We start from the raw sequence: 23277 nt of genomic DNA, 5'->3' as shown, positions 1-23277 counted from the left end.
TTGATAAGACCATGAAGAAAGTGGTGTTGAGGGTAAACATTCCGTTCATCCTGCTTAATATAACTATCTGTGCACACTTTTTCATGCTCAGCATTGGGCTTGAAATCAGAAATCAAGTGCTATCATTTTCCTCACAAAGCTTAGAATTCAGAATAGAAACAGATGCTATCATACTCATAGTCCATTGTAAAACAGCTGTAATTGAGATATTGTGCAGCTATTGTTGAGGGTACAAAGTCCAAGGAAAGTGTCCAAACAGGAACAGAAGTGTTTTCTTCTGTTCAAGTTAGAGGTACTGGGTGCAGGGGCCCAAGCACACAGGTGCATTAGCAGGGAGCTGGGTCACAAGCGGAACAGCCAGGACTTTAACCTGCGCTCACATGGGATGCTGACATCGCAGACAGCAGCTTAACCAGCTGCGCTACAGCGCCAGCCCAAAACCAACAACCCACTTAAGAGATGGGCCAAGGACCTCAATAGACATTTTTCAAAAGAGGAAATCCAAATGGCCAACAGGCACATGAAAAAATGTTCAAGGTCGCTAGCAATCAGGGAAATGCAAATTAAAACCACAATGAGGTTTCACCTAACCCCGGTTAGAATGGCTCACATACAGAAATCTACCAACAACAGATGCTGGCGAGGATGTGGGGAAAAAGGGACACTAACCCACTGTTGGTGGGAATGCAAACTGGTCAAGCCACTATGGAAGTCAGTCTGGAGATTCCTCAGAAACCTGAAGATAACCCTACCGTTCGACCCAGCCATCCCACTCCTTGGAATTTACCCAAAGGAATTTAAATTGGCAAACAAAAAAGCGGTCTGCAGCCTAATGTTTATTGCAGCTCAATTCACAATAGCTAAGACCTGGAATCAACCTAAATGCCCATCAACGGTAGACTGGATAAAGAAATTATGGGATATGTACTCTTTAGAATACTATACTGCAGTAAGAAACAACGAAATCCAGTCATTTGCAACAAAATGGAGGAATCTGGAACACATCATGCTGAGTGAAATAAGCCAGTCCCAAAGGGACAAATACCATATGTTCTCCCTGATCGGTGACAACTGACTGAACACCAAAAAGGAAACCTCCTGAAGTGAAATGGACACTATGGGAAACAGTGACTTGATCAGAATAGCCCTGAATGTTAATGAACAACTTAATACATTATCCCTTTAGTAGTTTTTTTGTCTGTTCTACTTAATATAACTGGTTTAATTCTGTAATTAATACACAGTTATTCTTAAGTGTTGAAAATTAACTGAAATGTGATCCCTGTTAAACATAAGAGTGGGAATAAGAGAGGGAAGAGATGTATAATTTGGGACATGCTCAAGCTGACTTGCCCCAAATGGTAGAGTTAGAAACATACCAGGGGATTCCAATTCAATCCCATCAAGGTGGCATGTACCAATGCCATCTCACTAGTCCAAGTGATCGATTTCAGTTCACAATTGATCATAATGAAAGGACTAAGAGTCAAAGGGAGCACATAGACAAGTCTAGTACCTGCTAACACTAACCGATAGAATAAATAAAGGGGAGAGTGATCCAACATGGGAAGTGAGATACTCAGCAGACTCATAGAATGGCAGATGTCCTAAATAGCACTCTGGCCTCAGAATCAGCCCTAAAGGCATTCGGATCTGGCTGAAAAGCCCATGAGAGTATTTCAGGCATGGAAAGCCAAGACACTCTGGCAAAAGATCTCTGTGAGTGAGATCCCAGTGGAAAGAACAGGTCTTCAAAGAAGGAGGTACCTTTCTCTGAAGGGAGGAGAGAACCTCCACTTTGACTATGACCTTGTCTAAACAAGATAAGAATCGGAGAACTCAGAGGGCTTCCATAGCCTTGGAAACTCATGACTGGAGCATAGGGAGATTACTGATGCCATAGACAGGAGTGTCAATTGGTAAAGTCAACAACAGGAGTCACTGTGCACTTACTCCTCATGTAGGATCTCTGTCCTTAATGTGCTGTGCATTGAGATTTAATACTATAACGAGTACTCAAACAATATATTTCACTTTGTGTTTCTATGTGGGTGCAAACTGTTGAAATCTTTACTTAATGCATACTAAACTGATCCTCTGTAAAAAAAAAAAAGAAAAAAAAAAGAAATTATCAACTCCCAACTTGACTCTCACTGGGATTAAACATGACAATAGGTCTGATCTGATTTCATCATCATTTAAAAAAAATCATCTATTATTTTTCACTTTATGTTTGTGTGGGAGCAAACTGTTGAAATCCTTACTTAATGTATACCAAGCTGATCTTCTGTATATTAAGATAATCGAAAATGACTCTTGATGTGAATGGAAGGGGAGAAGGAGTGGGAAAGGGGAGGGCTGTGGGTGGGAGGGACGGTATGGGGGGGAAGCCATTGTAATCCATAAATCGTACTTTGGAAATTTATATTCATTAAATAAAAGTTAAAAAAAAGTTAGAGGTACTGAAGGATGTTGAGAGAGGTGATAATGGCCTTGACACAGAGCCTAAAGGCAGAATGAGTATGATGACAGATCAGAAAAACAAAACATGAAAATCTAAGAGTGTCTGAGCCTATACATTTATAGCTTATCATATGTTATGATAAAGTCAGGTATTCAGTATCCCTCAGAACCTACATAAAGCAGACCCAGATGCATGCAGTCACTGGACAGGATTATATGTGCAGGGAAAAAGTACAAAGGAGACACAACGAAAAGGCCACCAGCACCACACTGAATAGTTTCTCAATAGTGTCTCAGCTTTAGCAATCAATTTGCTACTCACTATGAGCGTCATTTCCCTGGCGCTACACTCTCAATTATGCAACCGCTGCCTTTAGCTGCCACACAGAGAAGCAAAGGTTGCTGGCTTATGGGACAATCGGGCTGCCTGCTTTCACCAGGGTGATAAGGTAATACTGAATCTTTGAAAGTGACTTTCATATTTCTTCTGCCTGGGATCACACTTGCATTTTTTTTAGGGAGAGTTTACTCCCAACTCCTTTCATGTTTATTAACATTTGCTTTTTAAATCGTTTCTCCATGTTTCATTTCAAAGTGTTAGGCAACATTTGAGAAGTCCTTTGAGGTTATTTGAAAGGACTTTCTCTGTGCATATACTTATATCATTAATATAACTGTGCATTTTAATCCTGAAATGAAATTATCTTGCATGACACATAACTAACACAATTTTCAAGGAACTGGCTGGACATTTACCTGAATTGAATTAGCATTGTTCTGGCAGGCAACAAAAGTTAATGAATAAAAAGATAAATAATTTTAAAAGTATATCTTAAAAGACATTTAAGATGAACTACTAGAAATTCTCTAGAAACAGCTCGTACATACTGACAATAATGATAATAATAAGCTTAGAAAAATTCATGACATGGTTATATATACCATCTATGAGGTGAGTTCACAAAGGTCAGGGGAAAATGCATTATGTTTTTGCTCTACTGAAGAGGAAGGGAGAAAAAGAGGATGGAGGAGGGAGAGAAAGAGACACAGTGCTCTCAGTTGCTGGCTCACTCCCCAAATGCCTGTAAGCCGGGAGCCAGGAATGAAATCCAAGACTTCCACGTGGGTGGCAGGGACCCAGCCACTTGCAAAATCATCTGCTGTCTCTCAGGATCTGCACTGGCAGGAAGCTGAAGTTAGAGCCAGAGCCTCTAACCCAGGCTCTCTGATACAAGATGCAGGCAACTTAATCAGCATCTTAGCCACCCATCCAGAATCCATTATATTTTAATTTCAGTTTTCCATGAATTTGAAGTACTCATGTGCATTTATTAAAGTACAGGGCTTAAAAATTCTTCCAAGTTATATTTGTTAGCTTAGTTTGAATTCATATGCTCAAATGTTGTATATGAGTAAAATGGAATTTGTTTAAAATTAATATAGATTTAACATTTCTAACAATGTTTTTTTTTGACAGGCAGAGTTAGAGAGAGAGAGAGAGAGAGAGAAAGGTCTTCCTTCCATTGGTTTACCCCACAAATGGCTGCTACGGCCAGCATGCTGTGCCAATCTGAAGCCAGGAGCCAGGTGCTTCTCCTGGTCTCCCATGTGGGTGCAGGGCCCAAGCACTTGGGCCATCCTTCACTGCACTCCTGGGCCACAACAGAGAGCTGGACTGGAAGAGGAGCAACCAGGACAGAACCGGAGCCCCAACCGAGACTAGAACTCAGGGTGCTGGTGCCACAGGCAGAGGATTAGCCTAGTGAGCCGCGGCACCAGCCTCTAACAATGTTTTATAAATTTCTTCTAGATAGTATTAATTAATCATGGAAATGTGAATTTTTTCCTCCTATTTAATAGGGAGGAAGAGGGAGAGGAAGAGTGGTAGGGAGAGAAAGAGAGTGAGCAAGAGTGTTCCTAGTTGCTGTCAATCCCATTAATTAATCCATCGATTAATTTTATTGATAGCTTGGTGTAATTTCTCTATTTGCCTATCTTTGAAATGTTCTGTAAACATTCCATAGAACATATTCTTGCTATTCATGAGCCTCTGATTGTCTGATTGCTCCTGTTGTCATAGTGAAGTTAGACTCTGTGGGAGAGACAAACACCATCTCTCTTAGTTTCACGTATCCACCACTACCAGGGCACATCTGACTCCTAAAATTTCCAATGATTATCATAAGTTATGCTAGTTGTGAAGCAGAAAGGACAGCTTGATTTTAAAGTGAAGATTGAGCTTCAACACTGTCAGGAAAAAAGATCTTGTTTTGACTTGTACAGTGAGCCTATTTGCCATGTTAGATGCAGATGGAGAGAAAATAAGGAGTAGCAGAATGACATCTTGAGAAGTCCTTTTTGGACCAAGACCTCACGGTAAACTCCTTCAGAGCAAAACTGTGAAATTAAAACGAAAATTGTTGATTCTTGTCAGGAAAGAAAATTAAAATTTAATTACCCTCCCAAGTTTCCTTGATTTGCTTTGGATTTGTTCTGTTGTTCTGAAAAGAAGAATAAGGCAAGAGAGACCTGGAGCTTGAAGTGTCTGTCCGGGGACTGCCAATCACGCAGACAGACAGATTGTTAACTCCAGACTCCAAGAACACCATTTACCAGCAAATCACTGCAATCCTTGAGTACTCTGAGTATTCCTTATTGGCTACACTCGCAGACACTCTACATCACCTCTTAACTTTAGTCCTAAAGGGCTGAATTATGAACATTTCTACATTGGATTCCTACTGCTGCCATAACAAATTACAACAAACAGCACACAGACATATTATCTTGACCTCTGACAGTCAGCAATCCAAAACCGAGTTCACGGCCAGAAGCAAGGTGTTGGCAGATTTTCATACCTTGTAGAGACTCCAGGGGAGAATTTATGCCTTTCACAATTTCTGAAGATCACGTGTATGCCTTGGCTAGTGGACACCTTCAAACCCAGCAGGGCAGCATCTCGAGGTTTCTCTCTCTCTCTCTCTCTCTCTCTCTCTCTCTCTCACACACACACACACACACACACACATGCACACTCACATTCACACTCACATTCATATGTAATGATGTGTCAGCCTATCTCTTAATTCTAATTCTTCTGCTTTCTACATAGAAGGGCCCTTGTGATTGCATGGGCCTAGAGTGTTTATCCAAGAGATAGTCATTAGTAATTAGTAAATGAGATGTGTCTATTTAAATTTCCCTTTAGTGATGTTTAATATACCCCTAAATGTTTTATTCATAATAAACAATTTTTTCACATCATTTTCTCATTTTCCTAGTTTTTATTCACTTGTTTTTAATTTGTATGAGCATTTTTTAACACTAAGGCAGATAGTTTTGATAATTTTCGTTGTGTCACATGCATTTCTTTTTTCTTTTCTTTAATGAGAGAGAGAGAAAGAGAGACAGGTCTTCCTTTGCCGTTGGTTCACCCTCCAATGGCCGCCACGGCCGGCGCGCTGCGGCCGGTGCACCCCGCTGATCCGATGGCAGGAGCCAGGTACTTATCCTGGTCTCCCATGGGGTGCAGGGCCCAAGGACTTGGGCCATCCTCTACTGCACTCCCAGGCCACAGCAGAGAGCTGGCCTGGAAGAGGGGCAACCGGCACAGAACCCAGCACCCCGACCGGGACTAGAACCCGGTGTGCCGGCGCCGCAAGGTGGAGTATTAGCCAGCCTAGTGAGCTGCGGCGCCGGCCCTCACATGCATTTCAGTAATTTTTCCATTTTATTAAATTGGTTTTAATATTATCTCTGATAGTTTTTCTGCTAAATGTTTATAGTTTGTGCTTTCATCCATTCCTTCTTCAGAATCTTCTCACTCAGTAAAAGGACAGGAAGGAATGGCTTATAGAATACACCTTGCAGGGAGGTGAAGGTGAGTGAAGAGTTAGTTAAGCATAAAAGTCTATATAATCTCATTTCATCCTACAACAACCTAGAAGTGTAGACAAAAGCTTTTCAATTTTGCAGCTTAATAAATGGAGGCTCAGAGTTTAAGTAATGTCACTGGGATTTAAAACAATATCTGAATGGCTTTTAAAGCTCTTTCATTAAGCCATGCTGCCAAATGTGGTGATATTGCTGCAAATCTGTTCAATGCTATCCTTTGAGCCTTTTATCCTACCTAATCCAATTTAGTTGACCTGTCATGTTTTATGAATAGTGAAAGAATTAACCTAAAAAGACATATTATAAAATAAGCAACCTTATGTTTTAAAGTACACACTCCCGCATACACACATTTCCTAACCTTAATTTTAGCACAGATATTAGGTGACTACAGTCCCACAAAGTGTTGACTATGCAAATATAAGGTGTTTGGAAATAACTGAATATCAATAATTAAATTAAATTCATATGACATATTATAAAACTGTTGATCAAAAGTATTTTTGTCAATGCAGTGTAAAACACTCTGAAAGTAAATGGAGCAAGATTTTTGCTATAAAACAAGCAAATAAATCTAAGTGAAGAAATTTCACATTATGTATTAATTTCCAAATTTTTATTTCTGTATGTGCTTATAAGTATGGTGGAGAAATTTCAGTATGATATCCATTTTTCTTCTTAAACATTGATGATTAAAAACATGTAAGTATAATTACTATTGTGACATTGTCCCCATCAGATGGATCTGAATATGATTAGCAATTGATTAGGATGCCAAATTTCTGTTTGTGGAAAGATGAAAGAGACACTCATCTTGTTTTTTGTTTCCACAATTCCTTCCCAGTTTTCAGCTCAAGGAGCTTCACCTTCAAATGTGTCTTAGCTGCTAGTTCTTTGAGTCACTTCCTAAATCCGTAACAATGGTTGCTGACTTCCCAAGTTATTATGCTTAAATTCTTGCCTAAGAATCATCTTCTGGGAAGCCCTAATCTAAGATGCTCAAGACTGTACATTATACTAAAATTAAGATCCTCTCGGGATAGAGTTACAAAATTGAAGCATAAAGCAGTCAGATAGCAACAAAAGCTTTTTGTAAGTTACCTGGTAAAGCCTAGAAAAGACACCTGTTTGCCAAGAAGTAAGAGATAAAGTCTAGAAGCTCACATACCCGCTGTTTGAATATTTTAGTTCTCCAGTGACCAGGGGAACTCCAGGACCTCCCCCTAAAGTACAAAGCAAGTTACTGCACGTGTGCCTGCTGTCATGAAGAAAGAGATTTTTGGGTGACCCAGGAGATTTAAACTAACTTATATCTTTGACATTAAGATGGCTAATCCCATTAAAATCTCTAAATATTCAGGATAGAGAGAATTAATTCATAGAAAAGAATATCTAATTCCCAAGTATTGAGATTCTAAATACTTATCACACCTCTGGCTTTACCTTAATAAAATAAGGCAAGGTAACTGCTATCAATATGAAGTTGACTAGAGCCAGAAAGAAGAAAATTTAGGAGGCAATCTTATGAATTATGAAAAAATATCAATCACACTGATGGATACAAATAATTATAAATATGAGTAAGGGATCAATTCAGGTAAAAAAAATATTCATATTGGGGCTGGTATTGAGGCATAGCAGTTAATGCTACCACCTGTGACACCAGCATCCCATATGGGAGCTGGCTAATGTCCCAGCTGCTCCACTTCCAATCCAGCTCCCTGCTAATGCAACTGGAAAAGCAGCAAAGGATGGCCCAAGTGTTTGAGACCCTGTCCCCCATGCAGGAGGCCCAGTTGAAGCTTTGGGCTCCTGATTTCAGCCTGTACCAGCTCTGACTGTTGCAAGCCATTTTGGGAGTATACCAGCAGGTGGAAGATCTCTATCTCTCTCTCTCATTTTCAAATAAATCAATAAATCTATTAAAAATATTCATATTTATTTAACTTAGCCAGGATGGCTACAGTATGTCCCTAATAACACTTAGCAGAGTCATGGGAGATTAATCAGGACCAAACAAGCTGGATATTGGAAGGTGAGTCCAGGAAAGAATGCCAAGGGAAATGTGGGAAGGAGGGAGAGTGGAGTTGGAATGATTTAAATTTAACTATATATCAAATTAGTACTAACAGCACAAAGGGAAAAATGCCATATGACTTTTAAGCACTTCTCTTACTATATATCATTTGTGAAAGAGTCTTTTTAAGGATCAAAAGAACTTCAAAGAAATCTTAAATCTCTCTCAGTAGAGTTATTAGTAAAAGTATTGATTAGTTTCTCTATATCCATCTCTATCTACATATAGATAATTATATCTATAATTATCTCTTTATCTGTCTAATATATCTATGAATAGAAAGATATATAGATATAAATTTTGTGACAGTTATATTCATATTGTAGGCCAAAGCATGTAAGTAAGTGTACTGCTTCTAATAGTGGCTGAGATTTTTCATGTTAAGAGAAAAAAGGTGAAATGATAAAATTAAATCATATAAGGAAAACGTCTTCTCTGTCTGATAAATTTGACTTAGGCATGTCAGTAAGAACATGGGATTTATTTTTTAGGCCCTGAAATGTTTGGAAACTCCAGTAGTAATGAGTGCCCCTAAACTCAAAAATCCAGATCTTGACTTCCATAAACCTTGATCAAATAAACCAACACTCTTGGACATGTTCCAATGCTACAACAGAGAAACGTAACATGAGCCAGGAGCTCTGCTGTGCAGGAATACAAGGAAGCCTCCTGGAGAAAATTGTCAGAAGAGCAAGTTGAGCTTTGAAGAGCTCCTTCTTGCCATTTTTGGATACAGAATCACAAGGCACAGCACTGGAAGGAAAAACTGATACATACACATAGATGAATCAATAGTGAAACTCAAAGAAAAAAAGCAAGGTAAGAAAAATTCACATTTAACAGTAAATCACAAGAAGTTAAATGCCTAGTCAGTGTGAATCATTGTATTTCCAAAATTCTGGAAATATCTAATTTCTAAAATACAGTTATCAGTTTTTTAATAAACATGATGAGTTTTATTTACTTGTCATAATATTTCCTTTTAAAAACATAAGCTTATAAACTTTGATGTCTAAGTTATATAATATTTTATTACATAATTATATAGGAAAATTCAAAATTCATTGTATATTACCTACTGGTTCCTACAAATCCATTACAATAAAGAATGATGAATTAAATACATGCTTTTGTAGCATATTTTCAATGGAAATTGTAGACTCGTATGAATTACAATGTCTATAATAAAGATCTTTATGATAAGTTAACCAACTTAATAAATAATGTAAAAATAAGAAAAATCAATATTTGTATCACATAAGAGGTACATTTTTAAACACAATGACTGCATTATACATTGTGCAAAAGAATTCTGGAAGAAAGTTCTTAAAGATATTTCATCTTGCTGAATTTGTTTTTAGTAAATAATATAATAAGAGATCCTTCAATTCGTGGGAAAATTAAAATGGTGTTTTATTCTGGAATGAAGAGGTCATAAATCTTGGCAATGACATGAAGGGGAGCATGAGGATCCAGAGTTTATTTAGCTATAAAAGTCAAGATGGTGGTCTTTAAATAATTTATGTGGTTGAATGGTTGCTTAGGAAGCTGCAAATATTCCATTTACAATGTTAGCTAAGAAACTGCATCATGTCTTTTTGAGAATCCTTTGATTTCATGCGGAATTTTCTTTTTATAATTTAGTATTTTCTGATTAGTTTGGCAAAATTCCTTTAAGTTCTTATAACTCTAAAATATGTGTATTTATATCAATGATTTCATAAAATCCCAATACTACTGTTCTTTTCTCATGTATTTACAGAGTCTGGGATAGAAAGACAAGATGACAGAAAGAAATCCTTTGCTATAGTTATATGCCAAATGAAATAAAATTCTCAATAATCCTGTATATATGTGGCAAAAAGGACAGGAATAGTGATAATTCAAAGCTCTGAATAATTTCCATGGGCTGCCTGGACTAATTTCAATTCTAAAGCACGTTGAAAGACCTCAAGGGTAAAAAAATAATCCAAACCTATCTATTTATGAAATTTCAGAATGTAGAGGGGAGACCATGAAGTGCCATGTTTGTCTACAAAGCACCATTGTATTATAGGATGGAAGAATCCCTTCAATAACATCTTTAGAATTGCTGGTTCTTCCATGTAGATGGAATACAAGTTTTTGATCAATGCCTTAAAATGCCCAATGGGTACAAGTACCCATGCTAAGCAGGATAAAGGATACACATAGTCACAAAGTACACCTTGAGAAATATAAATTTGTTCAGAAAACTGAGGCATATTTTAAACAACATACTGAACATTTAACTACCCCTAAGAATACAAATTAATTTGCTCAACCAGTAGAACGTGCTTTAGGATACATGCAAGTTTTGAATTCCATGTTTCTCACTCTTGGGGAATTCATTCATTTATTTCTTCATGGCATATGGACACTGTTCTGTGTTCCAGACCCCGCATTAAAGTTGAAAACAAAATAATGAAGCAGGCAAAGGCTTTCCAACATAAAGAAGACATTTATGGGGCTGCTTTGAGAAGCAAGGAAACATACAATTAAAACAAGCACATATATAAGCGATTACATTAAGTCCAGCAAAGAAAATAAGATGTGATAGAGTAAGGGGGCTGGTTGATTGGTAAAAATTCACAAGAAAGACTTCTTTGGGAAGGTGATATCTAGATCAGACCTAAAGAGTTAGCTCTATTAGTGACAGTAACTTTCCTGGGTCAACCACCCTGTTAGAAAACACCTGGGGCCCTGTGCCTTTCTTGCTACCTCTTTGACTTACCCACTTCCATGCACACACACACACACACACACACACACACAGCAAGGGCAGCCTGGCTGTGGATAGTCAAAGAGCTCCCATCTGCCACCAATTCCTGGCCCCAGCCAGCACCAAGCAGATCAGCAGACAGGCAGGTTGGAGGAACGACTTCCAGCCTATGTGCTGGACTGTAGCATGGGGTGTACACATCTAGCCTGTGATGAAAATACTGAACCATGGTTTATCACTCCTCCCTGTGTTGCTTTTAAGGAGACAGCAAAACTGGGCCAGAAAGATCAAAGGAGGGTATTAAGGACCTAGACTTCTTTATCGGTATTGAAGGGATACAAAAACCTACATAACACAACAAAATGGCCAGCTCACCATGGTATGGTTGAAGATTGAGACTTGAAGGAATACATGAGGTTTAAATATGTAAGGGCAGAACCTGAAGATCATTATTTTCTTTTGATTGAACTTCCACTGAATACTCCAGAAAATATACTGCTAAAATAATGTTTGAGTCTTTCAACGTTCCTGGATTCTACATTGCTTCGCAGGCTGTTCTTGCCTTGGCTGCATCCTGGACCTCAGGACAAATCAGAAAACAGACATTAACTTACTGTAGTAGTGGACAGTGAAGATGGTGTCACATAAGTGATTACTGTGGCTGAAGGATATGTGATCACTGAACAAGATGTAACATATTTTATTCAGCAACTGCTGAGACCGAGAAGTAGGAATCTCTCCAGAACAATCCCTGGAAACTGCTAAGGTGGTAAAGGAGTGCTATAGTTATGTCTGTCCAGATTTAGGAAAGGCGTGGAATAAGTATGACATAGATGACCAAAGTGGATTCAGCAGTATACTGGAATCAATGCTTTCTCTAAAAGAGAGTTGTCCATTGATGTTGATTATGAGAAATTCTTGGGACTTGAAACCTTTTTTCGTGCAGAGTTTGATAATCCAGACTTCATACAGCCTCTCAGAATTTGTAGATGAAGTAATTCAGAATAGTCCTATTTAAGTGAAACATATTTTTGACAAGAATGTTGTCCATTCTGAAGGGTCCACCATGTTCAGGGACATTGGATGTCCTTTGCTTTTGAAAAGAACTGTAGATGTTAGGAATTGAATGGTGGAATTGAATGGCGGTAGATCGAAGCCAAATCTGTTAACATACAAGTCATTACACACTTCATGCAAGATACACTGGTTTGGAGGATCAATACTTGCTTCCCTGCCTGACTTCTACCCAATATGCCACACCAAAAAGAATTACAAAAAATTGGACCAGGCATGTGTCATCACAATCCAGTGTCTGGAGTCATGTTGCAAAATCAGCTTCATAGTTCTTGGGGTTACAGGGTGGAGAAGAGAGAAACTTTCTCATTACCTGTTTTGTCTAGATGGTTGATTTTGTGGTTTTAAACCTGACTTGAAATAGTAAGATGAAGCATGATTATGTATATCAACATGCACAGGAAGAAAAGAGCCAAAATGATTCAGTATTTTGTTTAGATTAAATATTTGAATCTTATGTGTAACCAAAAGAAATGGATTTTGTCCCGATATCTTATATATTATTGAATTGCCCAAAATTTGGTGGTATTTATTGGCATGTAGATAGCTCTATAGTGTTTCTATAATGCAAGAGCCTGAATGTATTTCATATTTTTTGTACTTTGAGGAAAAAATGTTAAAGAAATCCTGTAGTACCTGAGGAGAAAAGTGACCAAGTAAAGGATGCATTTTAAAAATAGCCTGGTGAGACTTGAGGTATTCTCTCATGGGGATTCCAGGTATCGCAAACCACTTCCCTCTCCTCCTCCCTGCCCCGGTCACCAGTGGTTTTCTCTTCAAGCGCTTTTGGAACTAAGAAGCTATATCTTGGATTAACTGATGCCTGCTAATACCTTCTGATTACTTGAATTCTGTTTTTTTTTTTTTTTTCTTTAAAAGGAAAGACAAGACTGCAGGACAAGTAAAAAACAAAACAAACGAACAACAGCAACAATAAAAAAGCAAAAAGCCTAAACTCCAACTCGGATTTTCTCACTGCAAGATTACCCTTCCTGTTTATATACAAACACATCCTGCTAAGTTTCAGATTCCACTTCCTCCAGCTGACTTTACTCTTTAGTTTTGCAGTGTCCTGAGACTTGATATTTGAACCTTTGCTGTTTTCCACCTATCAGAAGCTTAAGCTTTGTAATCTTGCTGCGACTCATGTTTTGAAAACCACCTATATTCTGACGACTCCTAAACGTATCTGTCCAATCAGTATTTCAGACATATCCACATTTTCAACGATTTACTTCATATTAGCCATGAATAATTGATATATCAAACTTAACATGTCTTGAAATGAGAGTAGGCACTTAACCTAACGCTCAAGGTGTGCACATCGCACATCAGAGTGCCTGGTTTCAATTCCTGGCTGTGGCTCTTGCCTCCAGCTTCCTGCCAATACAGAACACTCACATGGAAGACCTGGGCTGCGCTCCTGTCTCCCACTCCCAGCTTTTGTCTGGGTCCATCACCAGGCTTGTGGGCATTCAGGGAGTCCACAGAAAGTGGGTGCTCTCTCTCTCTCTCTCTCTCTCTCTGACTTTGTCTCCTAAATGATTTAATTTAAAAAGCAAATGCGGAAATGGAGTAATCTTCCTCCAAACTGATTCTATCTCACTCAAATGCAATTCCATCTTTCCAATCGCTAATGCCAACCAATTTGGAGTTATTCTTGACCTCTTTCTTTATTTTACAAACTGTCTTCTATTCATAAGCAAATCTTGTTAGTTATACTTCCAAAATGTTGCTTCATAGCCAGTAATTTTTTCAGATATATTTTCTAGGTGTAGGTACATATATTCTGCAATTAATATGTTGCTGATTTTCTAACTGAAAATTGTATCCCTTATCTTCTGTCTTTCTTCAAAATTTGCCTTACATTTTAATTAATCATTTATGTCTTGCCTGTCTTTGGACTGTCTTTTCTTCCTTTTAAATATTTCATGTAAAGTCTCCTAAATCCTCTAATCTACTAGTTCAGTTCCTAGTGGTCTAAATATAATATCTCTTATTTTTGCTGACTGTTAGTCTTATCGCCTTGGCAACCCCTGTGTTTTGTTATATTTGATTGTGAATTAATTGTTTTGTTTTAATGCGTAAGAGTCCTGTGGGCTAACAATTGGAAGTTTCCTGCAGAGACAAGCCAGCTTCTTCTGGTAGGTGGGAAGAACTATTCTCCTAGGAGCTCTCTTTAACCTTTTGCAAGTGAGCAGTCTCAACAAGAAGCCTCAGCTCCTCCACTTCGAAGTGGGCTGAAGTTGAGTATTGCCATAAAGATTATGTTACTAATACCCAAGTTGCCTTGACTTACTTGCTGCCTGTACATCCAGCAATAGTTCCTGTTCTGTTTTTTTTGTTTGTTTGTTTGTTTGTTTTTAATTGTTTGAGGCGGTCTTTATGTTTGGAGACCTCTTATGTGACCAGTGCTGTCTCAAAAGGAGTGCCAAGTCTATGGTTTAATTGTTTTGTAGTTAGAGGCATTTCAGGAATCTACAATCATACTGGTCAAGAGGGAAAATGCTATTTTCTATCTTTCATTTTTATAAATAGATACCTGAAAAACTGCTATAGGTGTTAGTTTTTCTTTTCCCATAATTGTCTCAAGTTTTGCTTCATTTTTTTTCTAGGCTATACTTTTATGTACTTATAAGTTTATGATAGATATTATCTTCCTTTTAACTGTAAGTAAATTCATTTATGGCCTACTTATTTATTTCTGCCCTAATTTGTAATCTTTATATAAGGCTACTTTTGTGAATGTTTTTAAAGATTTATTTATTTACTTATTTAGAAAGTCAGAGTTACAGAGTGACAGAGAGAGGAAAGAAAGAGAATGTTCCATCTGTGGGTTCATTCCCCAGATGGCCACAACAGCCAGCACCTTCATCCAGGCCTCCGCTGTGGATGGCAAGGGCCCAAACACTTTTGCCATCTGCTGATGCTTTTCTGAGACACTTTAGCAGGGAGCTGGGTTGGAAGTGGAGCAGCAAGGACAGGAAATAGCATCACAGGGAGTGGCTTTAGCCACTACTCCACAACATCTCCCTTCTTTGTGACTCTTTATACATTTGCCTATCCTTTTATTTTTAGTCTCTTTGTATTGTTTCAAAATGGGCATGGCCTGAAAAGCCAAGACACTCTGGCAAAAAAACAAAAACAAAACAAAACAAAACAAAACAAAACACAACTAAATAAAGATCTCTGCAAATGAGATCCCAGTGGAAAGAAAGGAAAGGAGGTACCTTTCTCTAAAGGGAGGAGAGAATTTCCACTTTGACTATGACCCGGTCTAAATAAGATCGGAGTTGGCAAATTCAAAAGGCTTCCATAGCCTTGGCAACTCATGACAAGAGCCTAGGGTGATTACTGACAACATAAACAACAGTGTCAATTGTTAAGTCAACAACAAGAGTCACTGTGAACTTACTCCCCATGTAGGATCTCTGTCCTTAATGTGTTGAACTATGTGAATTAATGCTGTAACTAGTACTCAAACAGTACTTTACACTTTGTGTTTCTGTGTAGGTGCAAGTGTGGGGAGCAACCCGGACTGGACTGAGTTACTGGAATTAAGACTTATTCTATGCATCTGCTCTTCCACAATATGGCGCTGAGAAGGGAGAAACAGCTTCTACACAGCTGCCTCCAGTTCAACCAATGAACTGCAGGACCTGCTCCTGATTGGAGGAGAGCAGCGTGCTCGGCGTTGTGGGTAGCAGAGTTGGGATTGGTGGAAAAGGACTATAAAGGAGGAGAGAGACAACATGCACCAGGAACATCTAAGGGGAATATCTGAGGGAACACCTGTGCAGGCCCCGAGAGAGCCGGCCGGCGGTGTGCCGCTCCCCCGCGGAAGTGGGGAAAGTGGCCAGGGGGAACCGCCCTTCCACGGAGGTGGAAGGGACGGTAGCCAACCCGGGAAGAACCAGCAGCAAACCCGGGGAGGGCCGAGCAGACAAAAGAACAGCGCAGGGTCCTGTGTCGTTCCTCCACGAAGAGGGGGAGCGACAGCAAGCTGTTGAACTCTTTACTTAATATATACTAAACTGATCTTCTGTATATAAAGATAATTGAAAATGAATCTTGATGTGAATGGGATGGGAGAGGGGGCGGGAGGTGGGAAGGTTGCAGATGGGAGGGAAGTTGGGGGGGAAAAAGCCACTGTAATCCAAAAGCTGTACTTTGGAAATTTATACTTATTAAATAAAAGTTTTTAAAAAAGAAAAAAAAGAAAAAAATTGGCATGGCCTTTTTAATGAGAATAGTTTTTTTTTAATAATTTCCATCTCAGAGTACCTTATAAATAGTTAAGTTTATCTCTTTTTATGTATTTATACAAAAGTAGGCTTACTTTATAGAGATGTTTATAGCGGATGACCCATTTACTTCATTTTTTCCCATTTATCTTTCGTTGAATTTGTAAATTCTTCCTAAGACCACTTCTCATTGTTAAGTTATACATTCTATTTATAATGTATTTGATTAGCCTTATTAAATATTGAACAAATTGTTTGGGACAAACTTCAAAGCCAGCACAGAAATATATTTCACATTCTCCCCCAATGGTCACTCTTCTATCTTTTCATTCTTTTTCTTTTCTTTTAGATTTATTTATCTATTTGAAAGGAAGAGTTACAAAGAGAGATTGAGAGACAGAAAGAGAGCTCTTCCATTTGCTTGTTCACTTCCAAGATGGTCACAATGGCCAGGACTGAGCCAGGCCAAAGCCAGGAGCCAGGAGCTTCAGCCAGGTCTCCCACATGGGTATCAGGGGCCCAAACACATGGAATATCTTTCTTTGCTTTTCCCACACCATTTTTAGGGGGCTGGATTGGAAATGGAGCTGCTGGGACACAAACCAGCACCCATATGATATGTTGGTGTCACAGGCAGTAGTTCTATTCACTACACCACAACACCAGACCCATCTTCTATGTTCGTATATCTTTGTATTCAATAATTTGGTATAACATTTATTTTTTTTTCATCATTTCTACTTCAATTCACTGGTTCACTCTTCTGCTAAGCCAATGCCAGGAGCCTTGAACTCCATCTGGGTTTCCCACATGGGTACAGGTATCCAAGGATTGGGACCAATGTTTCCCAGGAGCATTAGCAAGACACTGGATTGAAAGTGGAGCAGCTGGAACACAAATCAGCATCCATACGAGGTGCCAACATCATAGGAAACCCCTTACCTATTGTGCCACAACACCAGTCCCCTATTTCTACTCCTGAGGAATGCCTACGTAGTTTCAATATTCCAGTCTTTAATTGGACTGGTTTTTTTTTTTTTTGTTATCGAGTTCTTTGAGTTTCCAATGTATTCTGAATGTTAACCTCTTTTCAGATGTAGTTTGCCAATATTTTGTAACTCTGTATACTCTTACGTAGACTGTTTATTGTTTTTGTACAGAAATGTTTTAACTAGGCTTCATTCAGTTTGATTATTTTTTTATTTGCTTTTGTTTCTGGACTTACACGGTTTTATTTGTATTATTGTGAGAAACAGGAGTCTAAGTTTATTCTTCTGCTTGCAGATATTCAAGTTTTTAAGCATCATTTACTGAAGAGACTATGTTTCTTTAATGCATGTCCTAGGATTCTATTAAAGATCAGTTGGTTGTAAAAGCATGGGACTACACTCTGTTCCATTGACCTCTGTGTCTGTGTTTATGCCAATATCAGGCAGTCTATTTCAGAGTCAGATATTGTGGTACCTCTCACTGAGTCCTTCTTGATTAAGATTGCTTTGTCTATTTAGGATATGGTTTATTCCCCCTTGAATTTTCGGATTGTTCTTTCTAGTACTATAAAGAATCTCATTGGTATATTCACAGGCATTACATTGAATTTGTACATCAGCTTGGCTAATACAGACATTTTAGCAATATTGATTTTACCAATTAAGGAACAGGTTATCTTGCTATTTGTTGTGTTCTTTTTAATTTCTTTCATCAATAATTTATAATTTTCCTTGTGGATATCTTTTACTTTCTTGTTTAAATTTATTCTTATGGGGCCGATGCTGTGATGTAGCAGTTTAAGCTGTAATCTGCAGAATAGGCATTTGTATGGACATCAGTTCAAGTCCTGATTGCTCCACTTCCAATCCAGCTCCTGGAGAGTGCACCTGGGAAAGTGGTAGAAGATGGCCAAACTGTTTAAGCCCCTATACTCATGTGGGAGAACAGGATGAAGCTCCCGGCTCCTGTCTTCAGCCTAGTCCAGCCCTGGTCGTTGTGGTCATAGGGAGAGTGAACCAGAGGATGGAAGACCTCCACTCTCAGTCTCTCCTTCTCTCATTGTAATTCTGACTTTCAAATAAATAAATAAATCTAAAATTTGTATTGTCAGAAATAATGTTTTGTGATTAGTGGAAATGAAATTGCTTTTTTGATTTCTTTTGCATATAACTTATTATTGGCATCTAGAAATGCTGCTGATTTTTACATATTAATTCTGACTCCTGCATCTTGACAGAATTTATTATCTCTAACAGTGTTTTGGTGGAATCACTGTAGTTTTCTATAGATAAGATGACATAATCTGAAAACAGACAACATTACTTCCTACTCTCAAATCCAAATGCCCTTTATTTCTTTGTCTTTCCTACTTGCTGTGATTGGGACTTCTAGTATTATGTTGAATCATAGTGGGAAAAGTGGGCATCCTTATCATCCTTATCTTATTTGATTACTGATGAAAGGTTATTTTTCCTCATTCAATGTGATGTTACCTACAATCTGGTTATAAATGACTTTTATTATGTAGAGATAAGATCCATCTGTACCTAATTTATTCATATTTTATGATTAAAAAACATTGAATTTTATGCTTTCCCTACATCTAATGAGATAATCATATGATTTGTGTCCTTTGTTTTTATTGATGTGGTATACCAAATTTATTGGTTTGTGTATGTTGGACTTTCTTGAATCCTGGAGTTGAATACTGCCTATTCTTGGTGAATTGTCTTTATAATATGGTATAGGATTCTGTTCACTAGTTGTTTGAGAAAAAAATAATTCTTTTTAAAACTTTTTTTTTTTTTTTTTTTTAGAATTCAGCAGTGAATCTATCCAATCTGAGTTCTCCTTTGCTGGGAGATTTTCTTTTTTTCTTTTTCTTTTTTTTTTTTTTTTTTTTTTTTTTGACAGGCAGAGTGGACAGTGAGAGAGAGACAGAGAGAAAGGTCTTCCTTTGCCGTTGGTTCACCCTCCAATGGCCGCCGCAGCCAGCGCACTGTGCTGATCCGATGGCAGGAGCCAGGAGCCAGGTGCTTTTCCTGGTCTCCCATGGGGTGCAGGGCCCAAGCACCTGGGCCATCCTCCACTGCACTCCCTGGCCACAGCAGAGGGCTGGCCTGGAAGAGGGGCAACCGGGACAGAATCCGGCACCCTGACCGGGACTAGAACCCGGTGTGCCGGCGCCACTAGGCGGAGGATTAGCCTAGTGAGCCGCGGCGCCGGCCCTGCTGGGAGATTTTCATTACTGATTCAATTTCACTTCACATTATTGATCTGTTCTTGTTATGTATGTCTTCATGGTTCAGTCTGGGTATTCTACATATGTCCAGGAATTTATCCATTTCTTCAAGGTTACTAAAAGGTTAGTACATAGTTATTCATAATGGTTTCTAATGATCCTATGAATTTATATGATGTCAGTTGAAATGTCTCCTTTTATCTCTGATTTTGTTTGATTTATTGATTTTTCTTTTTTTAATCATTTGGAAATGAGTTTGTTACTTTTATTTATGTTTTTAAAGAATTGGATGTTTGTGTCATTGATAGTTTTCTTTTTATCTATTGTATTTATTTCTACTCTGTTATTTGTTATTTAATTTGCTCTATTAATTTGGGATTGGAACTGTTCTTGTATTCCTAATTCCTTGAAGTAAACTGATATGTTTATTTGATAATGTTGCAATTTTTTGATGTGGCATTGATTATTATAATCTTCCCCTTTAATATTGCTTTTGTGTATCCATAAGTTTGATATGTTGTGTTTCTATTATCATTTATTTTAAGAAAGTTTTAGTTTAATTTCTTTTAACAATTTTTCCCTTTATTCTTTGTTTTCATTTGAGAGACAGCAAGGAAGAAGAGGGAGCAAGGAAAGCAAGACAGTAGAGAGAGGGCGGAGAAGGATGGGCAGAGAAGAGGAAAGAAAGTCCCCTCTGAAGGTCTTTACTGGTTCATTCAGGAGTGAATTGTTTAATTTCCATGTACTTGCATAGTGTTATAAAATTTTCAATGTTTTCCTTGTTATTGATTTCCAGCCAGTCCATGTGGTTGGAAAAGATATTTAATATTATTTCAACCTTTTGTAGGTTTTGGGACTTGCTTTGTGGTCGACACATGGTCTACTGTGAGAAATGATTCAAGTGCTTTTGAGAATACAGTGTATTGCTGAATGGAATGCTCTGCATACGTCTGTTAGGTCCACTCGGTCTAACGTGCCAGGAGGAAGCCAGGATCCATGAACTCCAACCAGGTCTTCCTCCTGGGTGGCAGGAATCAAATACTTGGACCATCAAACACTGCTTCCCAGGCACATTGAAAACAGGCTGGATTGGAAGCAAAGTAGTCAGAACTGGAGCTAGCACTCCACTATGGAAGGTAGGTGTCCCAAGCTGCTTTATGGGTAATTTTTAAAGCCTTTTTTTTTGTCCATTAGGTGAAGCCATGTTTTTCTGAAAACTCTTGACACTTGTTGGCATACTATAACATCTGCACAGATTAAATATTTGTCCCATACTTTGTATTCTGGTTTTGTTTGTGGCTGTCCTTACAGAAGTTCTAAAATTGCAGGTACTTTTTCTGGGCCTGTTTTCATTACCACTAGGATGCACTAAAGGATACCCCAAGGCCAGGTTTGCCACAAGGGCATGGTTCCTATGTTGTTGCTATTTCTACACTTTATAAAGGACACCCAAGCCCAAGTTTGTTTCAAAAATCTTCAGTGGTAGATTATTCAGGATGGACTTGAGAAATGTCTAATAAGGGCATACAAGTTTATCTCCCTGGGGCTGAGTCTCTGCCTTCCACCAAAGAGGATGTGAAGGGCCTTTAGCCTGGTGAGAGGAGTTGTTGAGATCCTCTTGGTATTGAATTGTATTGGCAGGGAATTAATTTACAAGACAAGGTACTATGCTTATTTCTATGTCCTAGCTCCTTCCCCACCTCCCCCAGCAAACTTCAACTATTGAAGGCTGGAGGAGAGGGTGGTAGAGGCATTGCCTTGGCTTCTAGACTGACATTGGTCCACAAACTGTTTGCAGACACTGGCCTGGGGTCAGGGGTCACGAAGCACTTTCTAGGACTGGGTTTCACTGTGGTGGGCCTGGTACTGGGCTCAAGTGTAAAGCCTGGACTCAATTCCTTTTCCTTCTCATACGTATGTGGCATCTTTCCAAGACGCACTGCTTGGAGTTGGAGAACCATATTGTGAATAGCTCTTTATCCTTGCTTTCTTTAGTATGTCTTTTCTTATTAGCGCTTGTGAAGGTAGTCTTGTGTATCAATAGGCATTGATATTGATATTTCTATGCAGAGATGGTTATCGGAGAGTGCTACTTCACTTCCATCTGACTCTGACCCTCCCAGTTAGATTTATTTAATTTAGTTCCTGGGCTGTTTTTAGCCATAATAACTTTGTATTCTATCTTTTTAAATTCCTCCTATGCTACTTCTATGATATACCTCTTGAATTTTTTTCTGCCAGTCTATTCTAAAATTTTGAATGATTTTTTATGTTTTAGATTTCAGTATATGAATTATATTTTGGCTATGCCAAGGTGACCATAAAGCTTTTCTATTACAATTTACTATATCAATTATTATGTTAACTCCAGTATTTTAGTTGGTTAATTTTTATATTAGCTTAATCAATATGTTCTATTCCGTAACTTGAGTCCAAGGCTCCTGAATGTTCACTAACAGATTTTGGGTAAAGTCAACATCCCAAAATTCCAAATATGGGTTCCAGATTTCCCATCCATGATTTCCCTTGCTGTTTCCATTTTTCACAGGCCTTCAAGATGGTTATAAGAACAACTCTTGGCCGGCACCGCGGCTCACTAGGCTAATCCTCCGCCTTGCAGCGGCGGCACACCAGGTTCTAGTCCCGGTCGGGGCGCTGGATTCTGTCCCAGTTGCCCCTCTTCCAGGCCAGCTCTCTGCTGTGGCCAGGGAGTGCAGTGGAGGATGGCCCAAGTCCTTGGGCCCTACACCCTATGGGAGACCAGGATAAGTACCTGGCTCCTGCCTTCAGATAGGCGCGGTGTGCCGGCCACAGCACACCGGGTGCGCCGGCCATTGGAGGGTGAACCAACAGCAAAAAGGAAGACCTTTCTCTCTGTCTCTCTCTCTCACTGTCCACTCTGCCTGTCAAAAATAAAATAAAATAAAACAACTCTTGAATCCAATAACTAAATTGGAAGAACCAAATAACTAAATTGGAAGAACCATCCATAAGTCCATATCATTGAAGAATTTTATGTATCAAAGACAGCACCAAACATTTTCATCTGCTACTGTTAGTAGGAAAGAGAAACTTCTTGTCCTGTGAGTTAACAATTGCAGTTTCAAAACTTATGCTGTAGTGGAATGTCTTATAAGATCACGCCTCCCTGTGCAGGTTGTATCTGCCCAGCCCCCAGGATTCATAGCCCAGAAGTAGGTCATTCAAAGTGTTCAGAACACTACATGATAATAATTCTCCAAACCAGCATATGGCCTGGCTGGATCCTAGATTTCACTACTGTCTTTTTATTCTCTGTATCATGTAACATAGCTTGTTTTCCCTATGAGTAGCTAAAACTTTGCCAAGTATATTCATGTGTCTATCCTGTGTATGGGATCCAAGCAGTATCTCTAAGTTTTCTCTGTTCTGATGCAAAGATTGAAACTGTAGACTTAGCTTCTGGTTTTGTTGGGTTTTTTTGTTTTTGTTTTTGTTTTTGTTTTTTTTTTGGAAGGCAGAGTTAGTGAGAGAGAGAGAGAGAGACAGATCTTCCTTTTTCCGTTGGTTCACC

The 23277-nt window shown here is 38.6% G+C and overlaps 1 long non-coding RNA gene and 1 pseudogene across 1 annotated transcript; both read left to right on the top strand.

The window, feature by feature from the left end:
- Positions 1-2860: 2860 nt before the first annotated feature.
- On the top strand, positions 2861-19193 carry LOC138845226 (uncharacterized). Its single transcript, XR_011382118.1, has 3 exons — positions 2861-2912; positions 8926-9253; positions 13128-19193. It is a non-coding gene; the product is annotated as an uncharacterized lncRNA (long non-coding RNA).
- On the top strand, positions 9618-13128 carry LOC127492773 (actin-related protein 3 pseudogene; annotated as a pseudogene).
- Positions 19194-23277: the final 4084 nt, after the last annotated feature.

This window comes from Oryctolagus cuniculus, chromosome 14 (assembly GCF_964237555.1).
Source record: "Oryctolagus cuniculus chromosome 14, mOryCun1.1, whole genome shotgun sequence".
In the NCBI taxonomy this organism is placed as follows: domain Eukaryota; kingdom Metazoa; phylum Chordata; class Mammalia; order Lagomorpha; family Leporidae; genus Oryctolagus; species Oryctolagus cuniculus.
This window is presented reverse-complemented; position numbering and strand designations above follow the sequence as displayed.